Raw genomic sequence first — 5,457 nt, 5'->3', positions numbered from 1 at the left:
TCGCGTCGCCTCCGGAAGTCCCACATTTTGCATTTTTTTAAATATCTTTTTTATTTTCAAACATACAACTAGATTATAGAGGTGTAGGCAACAGTCAGCGTGCTTGTCTTTACTATTTCCTGGAAAACAAACAAGATATTTTAAACCACTGCTTTTACCATTCCATTCTTAGCTTAATTTGTGTATCAAATAAATACTAATTCATAAAGTTTGCTTTAAAAAAAAATTATTTGAAGCAATCAAAACTTGACCAAAGGTAACAGCTCAAACTATTCTATGACTCACCACATGTTTCAGGTGGTTCAAATCCAAATTGTATCATATATATTGGAGAAATAAAATATCATAGTTTAATTTAAATTCAGTAAAAGCGTGTTCTGAAACAACAATAAAGACTTTATAAAGTCTCGTCAGTGCGGGGAAGATATTTGAAGATAGATCTGTGGTGCAAGGAGAAGCCTTGTGGCCAGAATATAGAATTTGGGAGCCAGAACAAAAGCCTAAGATGTCTAACACGATACCATCTCAAGTTACTAGTAAAGTAGGTGCATAATAACTAGAAATTGTAGCGAAGAACCTGAACTCAAGTTTGCTTATTTCCTCATTCCTTCTAAACCACTTTCCATTTGTGTCATGTAGTTTTAGTTTGTAAACCTGAGAGCAGGGGATGTTTTTCTGTAGTGATTTGAAATTTCTGGGCAAAATTTTTGTGAATAGAAATATTAAAAGGCTTGGGAATTAGATAACAGCACAATCCTATACATGTCTACTCAGAAGTAAGCACCAGCTCCTCTGAAATGAATGGTTATTACTCTCAAAGTAAGAGTGTATAGGATCAAAGCCTAATTTACTTTTCAGATCATAAGACGGCTATCATTACACAGTCCCCATTGGAGTATTTGTAGTGCTGTACCACAGTGGTAGTTTTTAACAACAGCAGACATTTGAGTAGACCAGGGATGGAGGAGAAGTGAGGGGGGGAGTGGTAATTTTTAACAATGGCAGAGGTTTCAGCAGAGTGAATGGGAAGTGACACTGAGGGGGGAAAGAAATGGCAGTTCAAAACAAGATGTGAATACTTTCTGTGTTCTATCAAGGCCACATAGAGGACATAACCATTGTTGTTTTTCTCAGTGGATGAGAAATGTTTGGGTGACTTTAAGACTGGAGATAGAATCTTTTAGTAGCCCACAGTCCTTTATAAGAAACTCAGAAAATAAAGCACTCAAGGTGAGGCCCAGCGTACACACTGAAGTCCCAGTCTTTTTCAACCTGTCCCTAATTACTGATAAACACAGCCAATCATATTTACTAAATGAGTTTTTGACTTTCTTTCCCTAATAGATAAAGTCAGTTCCACGCACAAGCCAAGATCAATTTTTCAGTTCAATTCCTTCAGGATGAGGCCACCAGTCCTGACAGTACTACTGGTAATCTAACCAATAATCTGTTTCCATAGGCTGAGATGGTTGAGGAGCTAGATGAATAAAAAGAAGCGCTTAGCCATTTACTGATGCTGTCTTACTGTGAATGCCAACATGGACAGCAACAAACACGTCTCCTTCTTTTAGTTATAGATTACGAAGAACGTCTTGTCCATATGCTGGACAACAGATAAGACTTATTCTTGCCTCTGCTATGTCCACTGCAAATACTTGTCACAACAGACAGCATCCTTAATTAATGTTGCCTCTCTTTTGTTTGTTCTTATATGCTGAGGGAAGGTGTGACTCCTTTACAGACAACAGTCAGTCCTCTGTTTTAAATTTTCTTTTATTTGAAGGACATTCCAGTCAAGTCCAGGAGTAGTAAGTGAGGAGCTGTACACAGGACCTCCTGGCAGTGGAGTCACTGCAACTTACTGGGAGGGAGAAGGTGAGGCAGCAGGGAAGCTGGTGCTGTGTATCAGCAGGAGTATTGGATTGCCTCTGCCAAAGCACCCATGCCGTTGAATCTGCCGGCTGCCTCACACCCTCTAGTATATGGTAGTGACTCCGCTGCTGGGAGGTCAGGGGTGTGGTGCCACCGATCCTTACCAGCCCCTCCTGGTCCAGTCCAGTTCCAAATTAAACATACATAACTATAAGAATGGAGATCATGGGCCCTGAAGTCACCCATCAACTGTTAACAACCGGACAGAACCCTAAGTAGGCCAGCAGGACCCTTGGGTCTTTCCGCAGAGGGTGAGTTGTCTTTATTTCTGTTTAAATTATTGTAATAATTTCTCAGTGTGCATCTATAGCTGCAAATAAGCACATGCAAATTGCATGCAGATCTGTGCACTGTTTTGTCCTCTCTTGTGAGGATGCATTTGCTGTTTTTAAGTGATGTGTAGGTGGCCACCTTGGCGTTATCCCTGAAATGTAGAATGAGAAGACATGCTTTCATGTTGGGGTGGTTAACCTCTGGTCCTCCAGATGTTGCTGCCCTTTACCTCCAAGGAGCCTCAGCCAGCATGGCCAATGATCAGAGATGATGCAAACTATAGTTCAGCAACCTTTGGAGGTATTAGGTTAGCCACCCATGCCTGCATCAACTTTCTTCACCATGGAACACAAATCCTCTATAATGTGAGTGCATGACCCAGATGGAAACTTTCAGTCAGCACCACCACCAAATCATAATAGTGCCTGATCCTTGCCCTGTTTGTGCCTGACTTGCATAACAGAGTAAGAAAGTCATAATATGTCACATTTTCCTGCATGTGTTATTTTTCTGGGTAAAGCGTGGACTGAAATCTCTATATAGAAACTAAGAAGAACATAACAAAATTTCCAACTTTCTTTATTACTTTCCCTCTTGACAGTTCCCACATTTAGTAACACAATATTCCCACATAAGCCAGATCAAAGTGACAAAAAAAAGACACAATTTTTAATTGGTGTGAAAGGGCACAATATACCACATATATATAAAAAAAGATATTCCCATTCACTCCAAAGAGCAGGAAAATTTCACAGTGGATTGTGCCTAAATTGGTTTCTTCTTTCAGGCTGATGACTCATTAAGAGTCCAAGGGTAATTGATTGATGATTCAGTAATGGGAGCTATTGACAGGAGATGATTTCTTGGTAGCTGGGCTTCTCTCTCAGGTTTGAAGGAAGAGATCCTGTCAAAGCTTGGTGAAGGTGATGTTCTTCCAGCTGAGAGCCAAGAGAGCGAAAAATGATGTTGCATGTAAAAGCAATACCTAAGTATGGTTTAACAAGCTACGCTCCATAGCCTTGCCTGCACCGTTATTGCCATTCACTCCCCCAGAGTTGGAGTGTAAAAGTCTGAAGCAGGAAAACTCCTCTACTTCTGAAGGCTCCTTATGATATTTAGAGCCCTGCAGACCTCTAGCAAATAGTTCTTCTGTGCTTTTTAATGCAAGCTGACACATCCTCATTATGTCGCACTGGTAGCCAATATGGACTTCTACCTTGAAACTCTAGTGATAGGCATTCACACTTTATAGAGGTTGGCAATAGTAATGGCTGCCTTCTGGAATGGTTGCAGCTGCCACAGTCTTTCTCCCTCTACCCCACTTTGTAATTTCATTGAGCAACATTCATCACTAAACAGATAACACATCTCCCCCTGTGGAACAAAATTAAAACTTAACCAGATTCACTAAAATTATACCACTATTTCTTGACTTAACTCTCTACCCAGTGGACAGATCTGCAGCACTTGAGTGAACATGCTGTGTCTCTTTCAGTGTGGCCAGACAGCTAGAATTCAACTTTTTGTTGCGACCCAAAACTGGAATAGCAAATTGAGGTGGGGGAGAGGAAAGGGCTCCCTTCAGTGTCGAAGTGGAAAAGTTGAATACTGCAAGAGAAGGGAGTTTGATATCTTCTTGCCCAGGGAGGAACCCCAGAGCCTCAAAAAGAGAGCTGTTTAACCCTTGGTGTTGCTACTGGAAGAAAGGACAGCTCTTTGAGGAATGGCAGTAACTCATGACACAACATCTGCTTTGCATGCAGAAGGTCCCAGGGTCAGTGCCCAGCATCTCCAGGTAGATATGGGAAAGAAGCCTCTTTGAAACCCTGGAGAGCCACTGTCCATCAGGGAAAACAATACTGAGCTATGTGGACCAATTGCCTGACCTAGTATAAGACTATGCACCTATGCTTGTTCCTATGGATAGCATGTAAGGGGCAAAACAAAACATTTCATTTTTTCCAGAGCTGTGGAAACCCACTGATCTCCAAGAAAGAACTTTGGTCTGGTAAGTTCTCACCCACCTAGGAATCAAAGGATTTGCCAACTTCCTTTCTCCCAGTTTCTCATTTTTCCAGCCTTAAATTCAGTTCTCCACATTTCTGCAGCAATATGCAGGGGGGGAAATGGAAGCTTTTTATCACCCTTAATTTTCTTTTCTGAAGAAAAGAAAACCTCTCCTAGACTGTTACCCCTGTCTTTCTATTTAGAGTTTATCTCCTCTCCAGTGCCACACAACCTGCAGGCTTCCTGGAGCCTGTTCCACACAATTATTTTTAGGCTGTGGGTGACATGTTCATTGAATAAATGCAGTTTTCTCCTGCCCTCCCTCCTCTGGATACCCGGTGACGCTGTTGTGTGATTTATTTATTTGTTTCTATTCGTAGGCTTCTCTTTCACAGGGGTTCAAAACAGGCTGCAGCAATCATTGTTTCAAAATCTTCATTTCTGTACCTGGAGGGCTTACCACCCGAGTCACTTTAATTAAACAGCTTGGGAAATGAAAGAGGTTGAATGAAGTCATTAAAATTCTATTTTTAAGGAGATAACTTTTAAGAGTTATACCGAAGACATTTTAGCTTTCTGTTGCTAAACACTTGGAGCTGCTTCATTCTGGTACAAAAAAGGCACACTCGTTTTAAGGAACAATTCTACTGTGTGGTTTAGGTCTTCTTGGACCCCCTTTGTATGAAAGAGAAGCAGGGTTGAGAGCTACTTTCAAAAATCCTATTTCTAATATTCTTGTTTTCTCCATGCAGGGATGTTTGTAGAGAGCATGGGGCTTCTCCACCTGTTAAGTCTGAAGTAGCATGGTCCAGAAATAACTCCATGTGGAGGTCAACACCAAGCTGTGCATTTAGACCAGCTGGGTGTCCTTTAGATGTTTTAGACTCTCCCATCACCTCCTTCCATCTTGGCCAATGGTCAGGGAATTATGGGAATTGTAGTCCAACAGCATCTGGAGGGCAACAGGTTGGGAGAGACTGGCTCAAGAAGTCTGTCTCTTCTGGGTTAGAGCAGGGTCAGTGTTCTACTTATCCCTTTTCTAATTATTCCTGTTGCAGCAGTGGATGTAATGGGAAAAGAAGCATGAATTGGAAACCTCTCAGTCTTATCCACACAGAGTATCATTCCCTGTCATTGACAATGCTGGCTGTGGCCTACTGCAGAACTGCCTCTCATTGCTCCAGAGTATCATCAGCTGCCTGCTGACTTTATGTTGTGCAAGAATATGGTATTGCATGCACGTGT

General features: G+C 41.6%; 1 long non-coding RNA gene across 1 annotated transcript; it reads left to right on the top strand.

Annotated features, from left to right (window-relative positions):
• Positions 1-1,389: 1,389 nt before the first annotated feature.
• Positions 1,390-4,669, top strand: LOC310841696. The gene is made up of 3 exons (XR_014562701.1): positions 1,390-1,430; positions 4,171-4,213; positions 4,608-4,669. It is a non-coding gene; the product is annotated as an uncharacterized lncRNA (long non-coding RNA).
• Positions 4,670-5,457: the final 788 nt, after the last annotated feature.

The sequence above is a fragment of the Podarcis gaigeae genome (genome assembly GCF_964106915.1).
Source record: "Podarcis gaigeae genome assembly, chromosome: 3".
In the NCBI taxonomy this organism is placed as follows: Eukaryota; Metazoa; Chordata; class Lepidosauria; order Squamata; family Lacertidae; genus Podarcis; species Podarcis gaigeae.
This window is presented reverse-complemented; position numbering and strand designations above follow the sequence as displayed.